At 43.7% G+C, this 18,815-nt stretch overlaps 1 protein-coding gene across 1 annotated transcript in view; it reads right to left on the minus strand.

Moving 5' to 3' along the window:
* Positions 1–18,815, minus strand: part of KDM6A (lysine demethylase 6A) — a gene marked incomplete in the record, with an annotated part of 3,528,619 nt that overhangs the window by 495,160 nt on the left and 3,014,644 nt on the right.

Raw genomic sequence — 18,815 nt, forward strand, 5'->3', positions numbered from 1 at the left:
ATCCAGGAAAGAATTAGCAGTTAAAATGGAGCTTGCCCTAAGAGTCCTGTCAAAGCTAGTTAGAGCTTGCTGCACCAAAGGGATAGGATGATGCTGAACTCAAATGGAAGACAGCAGAGAGAGGGGTAGAGTTGGATCTGAATGAGGGTGGGTCACCACCTCTCTTGACAAAGAGTGCACCTTTTCAAATGCTTTGAAGTTTGAAGCCACTCCCGGTTATGAAGCAGTTCTTATAAGGTCAGAGACCAAGAGAACAGACCCTCAGAGATGTAGTCTGGCTCGGGTCAGAAGCAGACACAAGAAGGAGCTATTAAGAGTTGAGGAACTGAGGGGAAGGGATGGATTCAACAGTCTCGTAGTCGACTTTGACCCTTCAACACCAATCTCCACCTGAGATTTGACGCCAGAGTCAACTGGGTAAGAGACATTGTTGGAGTCTAAGATGTTCCGTTTTTCGGCTCCAACAAACTGACCTCACAGGAAGCACTTTGATCCAGGGCCACCTGATACAAATGTCAAACCGAGGAATGAGAAACCAAGTGGGGAGTGAAGAGGCCTGGTCCTGGTACCCCTGCAGCAGGAGAAGAAGGAAGGGCCCCATCGAGATCTCCATATTATCCTATCCACATCCACCACCAAAAGACTCCTTGATGACCACAAGATCTGAAAGAAGTTGTTGAGGGCAGCCTGGAAGACTTACAAAAAGGTCTCTCTAATGTAAAGCTAACGAGATTAGCAGCTGAGAGAAGATGGTGCCAGAGAAAAGCTAGGGGTCAGAACAAACCTGGATAAGATCTCATCCTGACAAGTAACATGTCAGAGCCAAAGGTTGAGATTTTAAGAGCCAGACCCACGATATCAGCTGGGTGAAGACGCGTTGGTACAGCGGTAGCGTTGTTGCCTCACAGCAAGAGGGTCTCCTGTTCGATTCACAGCTGGAGTGCCTTCTGTGTGGAGTCTGCATGTCCTCCCCGCAGTTGAGTGGCCTCCGAAAGACATGCATGAATGGGCGTGCCTTCGCTGAAGGGTGGGTGTCGGGCTGGCAACTCAGCACCATAAAAAAATCTACAGCCAATCATTAGCGGACCGGAGTTCCGCTGTGGCGACCCCTAACCAGGAAAAGACAAAAAGACAAAGAAAGACTCATGATATCAACTGGATCCGATGATCTCTTTCTTGACTCCTTGACAACCACTCATTCTCTCTTTTTCTTCCCCCTCTATGTTTCTCTTTCCCTTTCTTTAGATATACCTCTTTTGAACTTATCCAGGGGCCTCTCCAAAGATATCTTAGACAGCAGAGAGCCTGACAGAGAAGAGGCCGATTCTCCTGTAGAGATGGGGAGAAGATCGCAAAGAACTAACTTGGACTGGCAATCCGTCAAGGCCTGTGAACCAAATGAAGCATAAAAATCACATTCTTCAAAGCGTATAGCCCCAAGACATTCTGAGTGAGGGGTCCTGAAAGGGTATTTAATGATTACAAACAAAACACTTTTTGAAACCCAGCATCCTGTCACACATAACTGGATGACAGGACACTTGAAAAAACACTAAAGCATATACGGCAGCCACTAAAGAATAAGTATCAACCTAATTTATATTGTAAAACACCCAGAAACAACACTAACCAGCATTTTTTTGAGGTTATACCTATACTTACAAAAAAAAAATCATCTGTAAGAGAGGAGGGAAAAAAAGCAGGAAACGTCTGAAACAGTAATAGGACCAACAGTGATATGAAAACTAGAATTCAAGAAACTAAACCCTAAAGAAAAAGAATAATTTAAAATAGTTATCACAGAAAGAAAAATCACTTACCTGGCAACAATTCTGAAGAACACCACAAAAAAATGCACTGAGCCCTGAAGAACATGTCTGTCTTGTTCAAGCAGCAAATGAGATCTGAGGAACTGTTAGGGTGGAAGGGAATTATGGGAAAGAGAAGGAGCCTGAGCCTTGAATCCAAGGTCAGAGTTGCTAGAATCAGATCCAAAACACATACAAGTTGAGACAAATGGAAAAGACAACATTGGATGTCCAAATGTTAAACTTTCTGAACATGGCTGAAGCCTGATCAACAACATATTCCTAAGGGGAAGCATGTAGTTGCTTATCAAAACTTTTCGCTTGGCTTCTATTGCTTCAACTTGTGGGGCCTGCCTATCCCCAATTTACAAATAACCAAAAATTCACTCCTTTAGGTCTAGTGTCTAATGATTTACCTTTCTACTATTAATCTTTTCCAGACTGATATGTATTTCCATGCCTACAGAAAGTACAGAAACTTCAAACTGGCCGCCTCACTATATAATTTTGGGTCCAGAACTCCTAAATCATCTTGCACTCTTGGTGAAGCCAATTCAGGCCTCTGCCCCATATACATTATCAGAAGGCACCCAACAATTTCTTGGTAAACGTCACTAGATGATAATTTGAAAATGCCTGCGATACATAGAGCACAAAGAGGAAGGCACACTGGTCAAGTTCTAATGGGTTATGTTCCAGCAAATTACATCCTCCCTGATTCTCTGCTATTGAATCCACCATGTGGTTATTTTATTTCTTTACTTATTTATTTTTTACAACCCCCCCCCCGTCCACAATTTGACAGGTGCCAACCTACTAAAAAAGAGATACTAAATTGGCAGACAAAAAGAGGAAGCGTGATTTATAAAGACTGCTCTAGCCTTGTCCTGATTAATCTTCTATCGAGTGACTTTTTACCAAACTTACCATACTGAATATGTTCCTGAAATCCAACTCGAGATTAGCTAGATAAAGCCATACCTCACTAACATACAAGGAAACTACAGTGTGATGACTTCTTATCTCATACCCTTCAGCCCTGGCCTCCTTATGATTATGGCTCAAAGTACAGTATAAACGAAATGGGGAAGAGGGAAAGTACAGTTGTGTACACTTACCATAAATGTAGATGTTCGAGTGTATTCCCTGCTGCAGTCATTACATTTGGGTAATCTGCTGGCAGGTTGCCCTCCGTCGGCCTGAATTCCAAAGTCTCGGGTCCTGCGTCGATTGCGGTCTTCTCTTACATGACATCAGGTCGTCAGAGGTATAAAACATGCAGCAGACACCATTTTCTTTAGTTTTTCCTGCCCCCGATGTCAGGTGCCCCCAAAAAGGTAGCAATATATATATATATATATATAGATACATATATATATATATATATATATATATATATATATATATATATATATATATATATATATATATATAGATACATATATATATAGATACATATATATATATATATATATATATATATATATAGATATATATATATATATATATAGATACATATATATATATATGTATATATAGATATAGATACATATATATATAGATATATATATATATATATATATAGATATATATATATGTATTTATAGATATATATATATATATGTATGTATTTATAGATATATATATATATATATATGTAGTTTTATATATATATATATATATATATATAGATACATATATAGATACATATATATATATAGATACATATATATATATAGATATATATATATATATATATAGATACATATATATATATATATATATATATATATATATATATAGATACATATATATATATAGATATATATATATATATAGATATATATATATATATATATATATACATATACATATATATATATATATATATACACGGTTCTAGGTTACAACATCGACAACCTAAATAACCGACAGAAATGTCACTGGAACGAAAATACCGAAATCTTACTTTATCGACAATTAAGGATTTGGATAGCAGAGAATGTCGAAATAACTACAATAATATAGTTAGAGTGTCACTTCAGTATAACACTTATATACGTGTCGTGTAGATTGTAGTATATGAAAGTAGGCAAGCATGCTACCATGTGGAAGGCAACGGAGGAGAAATAGTTACATGTGGTAGCGTAATTAAAGGGAAATGCTCTGCACTGCTATAACTTTCGGCTTTTTCAGTTGTCGATTTCGTGTGTTGTCGGCGTTGTGGTGTCGGTATATTTGTTGTTGGTTATTTAGGTTGTCGATGTTGTAACCTAGAACCATATACACACACATACATATATACATGCATCAATATAAACTTTACCTTCATCTACAAGCAAATACACCACATAGGTTGTAGAAGATGGAGAAGGAAAGAAACTCCAGAATGACGGGGATGGCGGGAGGGTAACCTGGACTGCAACAGTGAATACACTCGAACATCTACATTTATGGTAAGTGTACACAACTGTACTATGTGTTATTCATATTTCACTGTTGCAGTCATTACATTTGGGTAGAATCCCAAAGCTATGGTTGGGAAGCTGGGGCTAAACAGCATTAGGTGTGGCTATAAGGCCCTACAGCACTACAGTGGCAAAGCCTGCCCTGGACTTAGGAGTAGAGAGGCAAATGATAATGCTTTGTAAAGGTGTAAACAGAACTCCAAGTAGCAGCCTCTAGAATGTCTTTGGTTGGTACTCCTCTGAGAAAGGCTGGTGAAGTAGCTGCAGCTCTGGTGAAATGAGACCTAATGCCCTTGGGACCAGGTTTACCATGGTGTAAGTAGCAGAAACGGATGCAGTGGCTTATCCACTTTGAAATTGTCTGCTTTGAAATAGCCTTTCCTTCTGATCCTGCAGCACATGACACTAGTAATTGCTCAGTTTTTCTTAGAGCTTTAGTCCTGCTCAAGTAGAATCTTAGCTGTCTGTGTACGTCCAAGGAATGCAGAATTCTCTCCCCCTTGTTCTGCGGATTTGGATAAAAAGTTGGCAAATGAATTATTTGGTTAAGAGCCACACTGGAAACCACATTAGGCATAAAAGTAGGATTTGTTCTGAGACACCCTGTCTGGGTAAAATATGATAAAAGGCTCTACAGCCATGAGGGCCTGTAACTCTGAAACTCTTCTTGCTGAAGTAATTGCTAGTAGCAGAGCTGTTTTTTCCATGAGAAGAACTTTATATCAGCGGTAGCAGCTGGTTCAAATGGAGGCAGGGTGAGCTTTTCCAACACATAATTGAGGTCCCATGCAGGTAATGGTGATCCTTCTAGGAGGCCTTAAATTTTTAGCTCCTCTAAGATACTGCTTTAGTAAAGGATGAAAAAAGATTGGTAGCTCTGTACTGTAATGAGCCGAAATGGCAGAGGCATGGATTTTGATTGATGAGAAAGATAGGCCTTTGTCCAGCATCTCAGTTAAGTATTGTAATATCTGAGGAATATTTGGTTCTGCTGTATCAGTTCCTTGTGCTTGATTCCAAGCATAGAATCTCTTCCATTTGTCAGCATAAGATTTTCTAGTACTAGGCCTTCTGGCTTCCAAAATGACATCCATCACAGCTATACTGAGAGGTGTTGTTTGTATAATTACATGATCAGCCATGCTGCCAGGTTCAGTGTCTGTAGTTGATTGTGCAGGATCTGATTGTTTTGCTGGGACAGCAGTTGAGGTCTTTGAGGTAAGGTCCAAGCTGGGTATTGAGACAAGTTCCTTAGGATTGGGTACCAGTACTGGCGGGGCCAGTCCAGGGCAATTAGTATCATCTTTGGTTTCTCTTGTCTGAATTTTAAGAGGACCTTGGGGAGAAGAGGCAGAGGAGGAGGAAAGGCGTAAACCGATAGGTTTTTCCAACTGAAGGATAGGGCGCCCACTTTCCACGCTTGCCTGTGATAAGTCCTTGTGCAGAATCTTTTCAATTGATAATTTTGAGGACAAGCAAATAAATCTATGTCTGGGCTCCCCCATTTCTCTGTTATCATGCTGAAGACTTGTGGATTTAGTTTCCACTCGTGAGGAACCATAAGGTTTCTGCTTAAATCGTCTGCCAGTGCATTTTGTTTTCCTGGCAGGAATTCAGTTTGAAGATGTATTTGGTAGGTCAAAGCTGCGTCCCACAGTGCCATGGCTAATCTGCAAAGGGGGTATGAGTGTGTGCCCCTTTGCTTGTTTATATACATGACTGCGGTGTTGTCCATCTTTATCAGTAGTTGTCCTGGATGAAGTAAGCCCTTGAAGGCTGTTAGGACATTTTGAACAGCTAGCATCTCTTTCTGGTTGATATGCAGATGCATTTGTTTTGGGGTCCATATGCCCTGAATGCATCTTCCTGCCATGTGGGCCCCCCAGGCATAATCCGATGCGTCTGTTAAGGTTTATCTGGCAGGGGGGAGAGTGAAAGGCCGTCCCATGTTTTGGTGACATGCCTTTGCCCACCATAGAAACTCCTGTTGTAGGCAGGGTATGAGAGGAATCATTGCTTCAGGACTGTGAGAATGCGGACTCCATAAACTTTTCAGGTACCATTGAAGTTTTCTTATATGCAGTCTTGCATATGGAATCAGTAGGATGCAGGATGCCATGAGGCCCAGAACCTGCAGAATTTGTCTTACAGATAACTGGGTCTTTGTTGCCATCAGTTTGAAGTCAGTTGTCTTTGTCTGGCGTGAGGTAAGCCATCTGGGCAGTTGTACTCAAGCTTACACCCAGGAATGTTATCTTTTGAGAGGGTACCCGTTGTGATTTCTTTTCGTTTATTGTGTACCCTAGGTATGTTAGAAGCCTTTTCGCAAACGCCAGGTGTCAAAGAAGAATGTCCTTGTTCTCTGCTTGAATGAGAGAGTCATCTAAGTAAGGATATATTTGTATTCTTCTTTGTCTGCAAAATGCAATTACTGGTGCCCGGCACTTTGTAAAGACCCTGGGTGCAGTAGATAAGCCAAAGGGCAGTGCAGAGAACTGGTAATGCATTAAGCCAGCCTTGAAACGGAGGTATCTTCTGCACGATTGTCTTATTGGGACATGCAGGTATGCCTCTGAGGTCTAATGTCACCAGCCAAGCATTCTTGCCCAGCATGGGCAGAAGCTGCTGCAAAGTCAGCATTTTGGAATGTCTAGGTATGTGTTCAAAATCGATAAATCCAGTATTGGCCGCCAGGCCTTGTCCTTTCTGGGTACCAAGAACAGTCGAGTAAAAACCTTGTCCTTTTTCCTGTTCTGGTACTGGCTGAATGGCCCCTAAATCCATGAGGGACGTGACCTGTTTCTGTGCCTCTGCCCATTAATGTTTTGGCAGATCTGGCCAACCATTTGCCATTGGCAGTGTGGAAATGGAATCTGTATCCCTATGATACTATGTTTAGTACCCTCTTGTCCTGGGTTATCAATTGCCAATTTTGAGCAAAAAGTGCTAACTTTACCCCTATGGGTGCTGCCAAAAGGTAAGTGCTTGGAGTACGCACAGGGAAGTCATTGGGATTGTTTTCTGTAGGTTTGCTATTTATCTCCTCCAGATTTGGAGGTAGAAGTGCCCCATTGCTTTGAGCTGTATGAATCTTGTGCCTGGTATCTGGAACCCTTAGGACATCTGGATTTGCCCCTTTGAGCTCTGTCGGACACAGGAAAGGACCAATTTTTTGTAGGCCAGTGTCTACTGAATCTAGGTGGCTGCACTTGTAAAAAGTCTAACAGTTTGCATAGACTTAGCTTTGTCTTCCATTTTCTTTAAAACCTCTTCTGCCTTAATACCAAACAGAGAATCATGCTGTAAAGGTGCATCTAGCAATTTAGCTTTAACATGATCAGGCAAATTCTGTTCCTTTAACCAGGCATGCCTCCTAATCACAGATACAGTAACTGCGGCCCTGCAGGAGGCCTCTAAGAAGTCAAAACCACATTGCAAAGTATACTTTCCAACCTGTTCAGCTGCATGCAGTAATTCCTGCAATTCTTTATTTTCTACACGTTCTGAAATCAACATCATTTTCTGTTTCAGCAATCCCATAACATGTTGTTGGTACTTAAGCATATGAAATTGACAGTTTAAGGCCCTGATTGCCAAGGTTGCAGATGTATAAACCTTTTTTCCCCATCTGTCTAGTGCCCTTGAATCTCTGTCAGAGGGGGTAGGATTTTTTGCTGTTGAGGCCTTAACTCCCTTTGGACCCTGTGAAATAGTTTCAGGATCAGCAGCAGGGTTTCTAAATAAAAATGTATGAGAGTCAGGGACCCTGTAATATCTGTCAGGCTTAATGGGAGCTGGAGGTAAGGAGTCAGGGGTCAAGCTCGACACCAAAAACACATCATCCGCAATGTCTAAAACAGGGGGAATGGCTAAAGGCCTGCGCTGAGGGATTTGATTCTGAGAAGTCTTGACACTCCCAGTGAAAATGCTCCCTCAAAGTATGCAAGGTTTCTCCAAATGAATAATCCTCAGGAGGAGATGCAGATGGTACAGACTCCTTCTGCATCAGAATCCTCGTAGGGAGGAATAGATAATTCCTGATCAGAAGAGGAATCAGAAGAAATAGAAACCTGATCTGAAGATTCATAATCAGTGTCTTGCCTGGGCCTCTTATCTGGTGGGGGATGGGTAGCCCTGATCAAGGTAATGAGGTCTTCAACCATTTTGAACATCTGTTTTTTAGGCATAGAGGCCTGTACATGTGGCTCATGCGTCGTTTTTTTTAGTTTTAGAAGTTGCTTGTGTCTTTGGTTTTGCAGCTGTCATCGGTTTGATATACAAATGTTGAGGTCTGAATACACCTTCAGAAGCCGGTGCCTGCCCAGCAGCTCCAGACCGATCCGAGGGAGATGCATCCATCGGTCCAATACCTTGAGTATCTTGCGGCATGCCGGACTCCACGTGGGTGTTGGTAGAGGCCTCCGACTCGAAGGTAGCGGGTTTCAGGGGCTGCGAAAGCACCTCACTGAGTACCGGTGAACTGGCGACTGGCTTAGGAGAAGCTTCGTCGGTTTTACATCTCGACTGCCTTTCTCTGTCTTTTTCTTTGCGTTTTTTATGTACTCTGGTAGTCGGATTATTATCCGACGACATTTCTGAGTAGTTACATCTGTTTCCAAAACACTTTGTTGCAAAAATATACCGACACTTAATAGTGCTTTGGTTAAATCTAGCACAAAACTGACAGCCAGGTATGTTGTGATCAGGGCCTAGGCAAGGAATACAGTATAAATGGAAATCCTTATGAGATATTTGCTTCCCACAAGTAATACAATTAACTTTTTCTGACATCAGTAAGGAGCAAGAAAAAAAGTTTCCCCAACGGGGTACTTAACTTTAGTGAAGACTTCGGTTCTGACACTCAAACTCGAATATTTCAGTAGTCGGCCGACCGGCACTTGCGAAATGCTTCTGCTTCGGGCACCGCCCGGCAAGAAAGACTGAAGAAAATGGCGTCGGCTGCATGTTTTATACCCCTGATGACCTGACGTCATGGAAGTGAAGACCGCAACTGACGCAGGACCCAAGACTTTGGAATTCAGGCCGACTGACAGCAACCTGCCTTCAGATTACCCAAATGTAATGACTGCAACAGTGAAACACGAAGAACATCACTCACCGACTTGTGCTGCTGGAGAACTCAAATCATTCCAATAGTCCTATCTGGGTTTTAACCCATGCCGAGTCTTCATATATTCCACATTAGTATTTTCTTTAACTTTCTTTAAGTCCACTCTACTAGGATAAAAGCTTTCTCAGCATATGACCTGATTAAACCCCAATTTCTATTTCTTTCCCCACACAGCGTGTAACTTCTGATAATAATCACACAAAAATCTGCTAAGCAGCTTGGGTAACCATTGTGGTGGTGTAGAAGGATAAAGCCCTGATTATGGTCTAGCCAACCTAGGTTTGAATAGTAGCTTGGGTGACCGATGAACCAGGCTGAGATGGATGCTACCATCCCTGGTGGGGAGAGCCTGTTGGTCCTGTGGGTGTGTCCTCTGACAATCCCTGGTGGGGGCTGTGGATGTCAAGAATGGAAGGTGTGATTCAAAGAAGGGATACGGTGGACATGGCTGAGCTGCTGAGAAGGTGGGGTGAAATGCCACGTCTCCATTGCATGACCCTCCCCCCTCCCTCAGACATATGGAAATCAGTAGGGTTGGAGGGGGATAAAGGAGTGGGTGATAGAGAACCTCCCCAGGCATGTACAGTCTGCCAGACCCCCAAGATGCCTCCAAGATCCACACTGGCCCCAGACCCATTGGAGAAATTCCAGGGGTTAACAGATGGCTGGTAGACCAGAGGACATACATGAGGCACTGGGCAGAGTGATGATGAATGTTACAGAGGGGAGAAAAAGCCACCCTCTCCTAAATTAAAATTGACCTGGGGTGCATTTCAACCTTCCTACTTTCTTGTCTCCTTAACTCAGAGACCAGACCTATTGCCACTTAATACCTTAAATGTGCCGCAAGCCTTTTCTGATAGTCGAGAACTGATTGAAAATAAATGTCCCCCACCTTCTTTTAAGCACTCAGACCTCCTATGCAAAATCTCACTAACTGTTTTAATTGCTTTCAGCTTCTTTGGCATTCTGTCATGCACTACCACGACACTTTGTGTATCTTGGCTGCAACATTTCTCATTTTATCTTTGACCTTCCCATACAGACTTCCCCTTCTTCTCAAACAAACCTCCTACATACCTGAAGTTAACTTGTTCATGTTTTTCCTTCTCAGTGTTTCAGCATCTTTGGATTTCCCCCATTTGCTGTCAAGACCACTGGCTTGTCTGCACTTACGTTTCATCCCATGTGCCTTTAGTTTTGTACTCCAGTCACTCTGTCCTGAACACTCAGACCAGAATAGAATGTACTCTAAAATGAAACAAAACCTGTGCAACCATCCAGGTACAAAAAAAATGTCCTACAGCATACAAAAACCCATAGAACCAGCACATTATGGAGCTGGAGACTCGGACTTAAGATCACAATACCTGTATATATCTATGTTATTAATGCGGTTGTTGCATGGCATCTTAAAAGGGTATACTTGTATCATTTACTTTATGACACTAAATGGTATATACTTTTATGCTGTATTCATATGCACCATTAGTTTTAATTCTTTCTCTGTGGATTAATTTCTGACCTTAGACAGAACCTGAAATCAGTCCATATGGTTTGTCAGTGTTCTATTCCAATTAAACACAAAAACAAAATGAAATAAAATAAAATCTCATAATCCTTGTACATGGGCACATGCCAAGTTGGGTGTGTACAGCCCAAACAAGAAATATTTAAATCGTAAGAAAGTGCACAAGAGAGAGAGAGACCTGCATAATCAATAGCAGGAGCTCCTCAAACAGAGATGTGAAGTTCTGATTATAAAATGAAAACATTATGATTATTAACACTCTGGACAACAAAGAAAAAAAGATAGACGAAAGGCGTACACACCAATAGTAAAGTGCGAAGCAAAGTGTAGCAGTATGTACTCTAAGCCACTTCACGTAACATCATTGTAACTCCTCCTTATTAAACAGCCTTACAGTAATGAGTTTTGAAGAAGCTTATAGTAAAGGTTCTAGAATCTTACTGCTCCTATGTTAAGTATTGCTCTATGAAAGAATCTTAGAAAAAATACATTTACATTAAAATTGAGACACAACTTTCCCAACAGTCTTCTCCAAGTACTGCAATATAGCTTTCAATTCTGCCCACTCTAGTTACTGCATAAGATCCTACATTCCATAATAAGAAGTTATGTACCTACCATAACGTTCCATGTTAGTTGCCTTCTCTCGCCTTCTTTCTTGCTTGATGGGTTCGGAGCCGATCCTCGGCTCCGACTCGGCACTTGCTAAGCTCGAGAGTCACTTTTACCAGCTCGAGGCAGCCCCATATCCCATGATGCAAGGCGGTAAGTACCCAGATCTCGTTTGATGACAAAGGGCAATAGCACCAAGCATAAACACTTCCCAAAGGAAGAAAGAAAGCCTACAGGATGGAAGAAGGACCAGCTCTGAATGGTCTTCAGCATAATAATTCCTTGTAGAAAAAGGTCTGTCCAGGCCTGGGGGAAGGAGGGAGGGTCGCAAGAAAGAAGGTGAGAGAAGACAACTAACATGGAACGTTATGGTAGGTACATAACTTCTTAATGTTAAGTTGTCAATCTCGCCTTCATTTTTGCTTGATGGGACCGCGTCCCTAGCACCTCTATCCTGGGTGGCTCAATGGAACAGACTCTTGAGGACTGTAGAGCCAAAACTGGCTCTGTCCCTGAAGGCCAAGTCCAATTTGTAATGGGAAACAAAAGTATGAGGAGTGGCCCAAGTGGCCGCTGCACAAATAGTGTCTAAAGGAAGTCTAGCTTGAAAGGCTGTAGAAGTAGCTAAGCTCCTAGTTGAATGTGCTTTAGGTTTTGAGCACAGCTGTTTTCCCCTGAGCAGATAAATTTCAGAGATGACAGAAGAAAGCCATCTAGATAAGGTCACTTTAGAGACAGGAAGGCCTTTCCTGTTATCTGCATAGGAAACAAAGAATTGATCGGATTTCCTAAATTGTTTAGTTCTGTCCAAATAATATCTGAGTTGGCGGTGGACATCAAGATAATGTAGTTTTTGTTCCGATCTGTTTGAATAGTTTGGAAAAAATACAGGGAGATCAATGGATTGATTCAAATTAGTCTTTGAGGCAACCTTAGGCAAAAAGGTCGGATTAGTTCTCAATGATACTCTGTCTTTGTGAAAGACCAAATAGGGGGGTCGAACCGATAGAGCATGAAGTTCAGATACCCTCCTGGCCGATGTAATAGCTACTAGGAATAAGGTTTTCCAAGAAAGAAATTTTAGGGAGCAAGAAACAGCTGGCTCGAAGGGGGGAAGAATCAAGGATGTCAGCACTAAATTTAGATCCCATTGAGGAGGAGGATTCCTGATTGGAGGCTTCAGCAGGAAAATTCCTTTCAAGAAGGGTCTACAAAGCCTATGGGACATAATATTGTGATCTGCGATCCCGACATGAAAGTTCGAGATAGCAGCCAATTGAACTCTAACTGTGGAAGAAGAGGAGCCTGCATGAAAAATCTCTGCTAAGAAGTCCAAAACTGCCTGAACTGGGGCAGTGAAGGGATCAATATTCTTGGCTTTAGCCCAATAAGAGAAACGTTTCCATTTGCTTGTATAAATCCTCCTGGTAGAGGATTTTAAAGAAGCTACTATGATGTCTCTAACAGGGTTAGAGATCAAAGGAAGCCTGGCTAAGGAAGGAAGTGGAGCAACCATGCTGTGAGGTTGAGAGAAGGGATAGACCGGTGCAGCTGACCGGATTGGTGAATCAGAAGATCTGGCACTGGGTCCAGATGCCACGGCTGCACCAAAAGGTGACAATGGAGGAACGGAAACCAAATTTGTCGAGGCCAATAAGGAGCAATGAGAATCATTTTGGCTCTCAAAACGGTTGCTTTCTGGATAACTTGAGGGATCAGGGGAAAAGGAGGAAAGGCATAAAGAAGTCCCTGGGGCCAATCCTGGGTCAGAGCGTCTCTGGGGGGATGGCCTGACAGAGGGAAGAGAGAGAAGAAGTCTGGGCATTTGCTGTTTTGGGGAGTAGCAAAAAGATCGCAACATGGGCGACCCCATTCCAGAAAAATCTCCTCCACTATAGATTGCTTGAGAGACCACTCGTGAGGCATGAGAATAGCTCTGCTCAATCTGTCCGCTAAAATGTTGGTTTTCCCAGGGATCTGCGTTGCTACCGGAAACCGATGAGAGGAGATCGCCCATTGCCAAAGTCTGAGCGCTTCTCGACACAAGGGGTAGGACTTGGTCCCGCCCTGTTTGTTGATATACCAAACTACAGACATGTTGTCTGTGTGGACTGCAATTGTCCCTACAAGAAGAAAGTTGTTGAGGGCTTGCAACGTTAAAAGCACTGCTCTCATCTCTAGGACATTTATGTGCAGGTGGTACTCGAATGGTTGCCACGTCCCATGAACCATCCTGCCCTGATAATGACCCCCCCACCCGATCAGGGAGGCATCCGTGGTGACAGTGGCTACCGGGGATGGGGGTACAAAGTGTCTGCCTTGGTGAATCTGGGGAGAAGTGATCCACCAAGCAAGATGATTTTTGCAAATCTGTGTCACCAGAATTTGGTGACGCATTGGAAGTTGTTGGTAAGACCACTGAGTGAACAACATCCACTGAAGAAGGCGCATGTAGAAGCGAGCAAGGGGAAGAAGAGTAATGGCCACAGCCATGAGGCCTAATACCTTTAGAACCATTCTGGCCTGTACTTTCTTGTTGGCTAGAATGATCCTGACGTGAGTTTGAATGTCTGAAACTCTTTGATCTGTAAGGGTAGCTGACATCCGAATAGTGTTTAAGTTTGCTCCTATGAAAGTAATAGACTGGCAGGGCGATAAGGATGACTTTTCGAAGTTGATCGAGATGCCCAAATGAGAACAAAGATTTATTGTGTAATCCCTGGCTTGAACAAGCTGATGCCTGGTGGTGGCTGAAAGGAGCCAGTCGAGATACGGAAACACCTGGAATCCTTGACGTCTCAGGTGAGCCGTGACCACTGCCATGCATTTGGTGAACACTCTGGGGGCTGTAGTGAGACCAAAGGGCAGGGCTCTGAACTGGAAATGACTGGACCCCAGCCGAAAGCGGAGAAATCTCCTGGAGCGTCTGTGAATTTTTATGTGATAGTACGCATCCTGAAGATCTATTGAGCACATCCAGTTGTCCTTCTGCAAGAAGGGCAGAATCGACTGAAGAGTGACCATTCGGAATCTTGTCTTCCTCACAGACTTGTTGAGTCTGCTGAGATCCAATATTGGTCTCCAGTCTCCCGTCTTTTTGGGGACCAAAAGAACCTTGAGTAGATTCCGGCTCTGAATGGTCTGTTGTAACTGGCTGAATGGCTCTTTTTTGCAGTAGTTTTGAGACTTCTAACTCTGCAATTTCCCTTAGACCGGGTGGTACGTCTGGAAGGGAATTTGAGGGATAGAAAGGACTTTCCTCGAAAGGAATTTTGTAACCCTCGGACATGATCGACTGTACCTATCTGTCTTGAGTGAGAGAACGCCAGGCTTCTGGGTACAGCGATAGTCTTCCCCCGACTGCCTCCAAGGAGGGACAGCCGGGCAACATCTCAGGGATGCTGAAAGGGCTTGTCAGAGAGAGACTCTCTGTTTCCCTGGTTTTGTGGACCCCCTCTGCCTCTAGAGCGGCGTCTGTTGTTGTTACCCCCTCTGCCTCTAGGGGTAAACTGACCACGTGAATCCGGCGTGACTCCTTGGGATTTGTGGAACCACATTTTGCCACCCTTCTGTCCTTTGGGATAAGGTCTAGAAGGGGTGGAAAAACGGACTCCAACGGCAGAAAGAGTTTTGCCGTCCTGCTCACACCTGGTCAACGTTTCCTTCACTTGAGGGCCAAACAAAGCTGACCCATCAAAGAGAGAGTTTGTGAAGGACGCCTTAAAGGGATCTGCAAAATTACATAGCCGCATCCAGGCTTGGCGTCTAAGAGCCACACCTGTACCTGCGGCCCTACTCGCTCCATCAGCAGCATATGATATCAGCCGCATGGAGGAGTTTGCAATGGAGTTAAGGGTTCCTAGCTGCGAAGCAATTTTTTCCTGAGCCCCTGCAGCTGTAGGATCCTGCACAACTTCACCTAGCTCCTTAAGAATATCCCTTTGGAGTCTGGTTAAGTGACATAGGTAATTCAGCGAACGCATAGCAAAGGTCGCTGAAGAAAACATCCGCTTACCATATCTATCCATGGTCCTAGAGTCCTTATTAGGAGGATGGACAGGTACGGAAGGATCTGCAAGTTCCTTCTTTGTGGCAGCCGCCACCACCATGGCATCAGCGGGGACACCTTTTGTAAGGAATTGCTTGTCCGACGGGGCAGTAATAAATTTAGAAGGCCTCCTAGGGACTGGCTCTACAGAGTCAGGAGCAGCCCACGCCTTTCGAGCAATAACCTGCATAAGGGGGTCGAAAGGCGGAGACACCCAGGAGGTGGAGGGCCGAGATCCAAACGCCTCCTTGTATACTGACTCATCCTCAGAGGGATTATTGGTGGGCCAGCTTCCCCTCTGTCTAAGGAGTTCTAGGATGTCTGAGAAGGAGACATCCTCAGAGGGGGATCTTGGGGATCCCTCTGACTCATCTAAGTCAGTATCTGAAGTGATAGACTCGGGGGAGTCTACATGTTTCCTCTTACATGTCCTCTTCCGCGGAGGATCTCCCGACAAATCAGGAGAATCCTCGGAAGAGGGGGATATTCCCAGTGGGGAAACCTGAGGCGGAGGATCTCTGGGTCCTGGAGCAAGAGAAGTGGCAGAGATGTCAACAGGCACCATAGAGGGAGGAGCTAAGGGAACAGACTGCTGGCTGAGACCAGTGGCCAGCACACTCTTCATCACCTCGAAGGCTCCCCTCCCAGGAAGGTCTGAGAGAACCCGCTCCGAAGAACTAGGAACTCCAGGACCCACCGAGAAGGAAGGCTCCGAGGCAGATGTCGGAGCCGAGCTCACCAAGGCCGAGGCTCCAAGGGAAGAGCGGGCTCGGACAAGGGTCCGATGCCACTCACCCCCTCGGAGGAGACCAGGGAAGCCCGGCCACCGAATCCCTCTAAGGAAGGTCTCAAAGAGGAGATAAGAGTAGAGGCTGAAGGAGCAGAAGGGGTATCTGTCCCTCAGCCATAGCAGAAACCATTCCCGAAGACTCCAACTCCAAACTCTGGGGTAGAGTCGAAGGAGGAACTGCAATGGGGTGTGGACTAATAGTCGTCTGCTGAGACGGACTATGTAGCATTTGGGCCAGTGCCTGTGACTTTAGTAATCTACTGACCACTCTCTCCAAATCATGGTCAGAAAGCCTGGATGACCTTGAAGATCGGCTCCGATGGCTCCGCTCCGAGAGGAGAGGCGAAGCCGGAGCCGAAAGTATCGGCTCCAAGGAAGGGGACCTAGACCTCTTCCTCGAAGGAACCATTGGAGCCGACGAAACCACAGAAACTGTCGGAGCCGACGACTTATCGGCACTGACAGGTTGCTTCGATGCATCGGCTCCAGCCGGAGCCGATACGGCCATAAAAGTAAGGGTGTCGGAGCCGACACCGATGCCTGGGCCACATGGTGGTCGGAACTGATCGGAGCCGACACCGAAGTGGTCGAACCAGAGTCGGCACCGATAGCCATCGGTGCCGAAGGTTTAGGTAACCCAGAATCGGCTCCAGCCGGAGCCGATCTCGACTCTGAATGAGTCGGAGCCGAGGCCACAGGCTTGGACACAGAAGCCTGGACCTTGGAAGACTTAGAAGTCTTAGATGGGGCCGACTTAGCCGGAGAGCCCTCCGGCTTAAGAAGGCCCCTCAAAATCAATTTATTTCTTCTTTCCTGCAGGACTCTCTGGCTAAAAGAATGACATATAGCACAGGAGTCCTGCAGGTGAAGAGGCCCCAGGCAGTAAAGGCAAGAAGTGTGACCGTCTGTCAGAGACATCTTCTGACAGCACGAGTCACACTTCTTAAAGCCTGAGACCCTTTCTTTAGACATGGTGAACAAAACACACACACAACACCAGTCCAAGAAATTAAATTAAATATATCAATAACAGACACACACACACACCCTAACAGGGGGGTGGGGGGTGGGATGGGTGAAAGTCTAACTGAAAGTTATGAGGAGACAGGGAAATTTTCTGTCAGAAAGGGACTAAAACTAAGTTAAAACTAATAATTTTAAGGTTTTTTTTTAAGAAAGGGGCTAAAATAGTAAAGTAACAATTCACTTACCAGGAGCTGGTAAAAGGAGGACCTCATCAGCGAAGCGGCAAACGAGATCTGGGTACTTACCGCCTTGCATCATGGGATATGGGGCTGCCTCGAGCTGGTAAAAGTGACTCTCGAGCTTAGCAAGTGCCGAGTCGGAGCCGAGGATCGGCTCCGAACCCATCAAGCAAGAATGAAGGCGAGATTGACAACTTAACATTAAATGTTTTCAGGAAAAGGACAGTGCCCACATAAACTATTTAAATTATAGAATTACATAAAAATTTGGGTGAAGGCTAAGAGTGGTAACACCTAACAAAATTGTAGAAAATTAAAACTATAAATACAAAGAAAAAAGTAGCTCAAAAGACAAAGCCAAACAGGGCAACTAAAATCCCCACTGAAGTTGCAGAATGCTTGTTCAAGCCAAAAAATCAATTCAGGAGTGGTCCAAGTGCAAAACAGGACAGCTAAAATCCACACTGAGGTAGCAGAATGCTTATTAAAGCCAGAAAAAAAAAATTGATCCAGAAATAGTCCAAGTGCAAACACAGCTTTATTAAATCCACGTAAAAATGAGCGCTTTTGCCCCAGAACACTGGAACTTCATCAGATACAATAAAATTGTAAAGTCCCACTTATAAAGACATGTGGAAGGCATCATAATCATGAAATGAAAGAAGACACCCCCCCTTAAAGACATAACATTAAAATGCAGTAAAACAGTTGAATGAAATAAATATGCTATATAAAATAGTTTGTTCACTATTAAAATGGAATATAAATATGCAGACATGTATAAATTACAGTATTAAAAAGTGTATAAAAAATATTTAAAATGTATAATACCATGTAATTTATCTATCTAATGCTTTGAGCTTTAAAAGGGAGCTGATGGAAATATTTTCATTTAATCCTGGCCAGTTACCTGCACCAAAGTGTAGCTGCCAGTAAAGCTCTCTCTTTTCTAAGAGTACGGACCATGCTCCACCTCTAACGTCTGTCCTTATACTATCTATTACAAAAAAAATTAAACATACGTTCTTCATTGTTCACTATGTGTTCGCTCAAAGCATCGGTTAACTTTTTTGTTTTAATCTCATAGAGGTGCTCATAAATGCGTTTTTTTTGTTTCCTGTCAGTTTTACCAATATACTATCTCTTAAAACCCTACAAATCTCTTTTTGCGCGGGTCTGCGCACTGAGCAGCGTCGGGCAGTGCCGCCTAAACAGGTTTAAA

Source organism: Protopterus annectens, chromosome 5.part0 (assembly GCF_019279795.1).
Source record: "Protopterus annectens isolate FY-2018-M chromosome 5.part0, PAN1.0, whole genome shotgun sequence".
Taxonomy (NCBI): Eukaryota; Metazoa; Chordata; order Ceratodontiformes; family Protopteridae; genus Protopterus; species Protopterus annectens.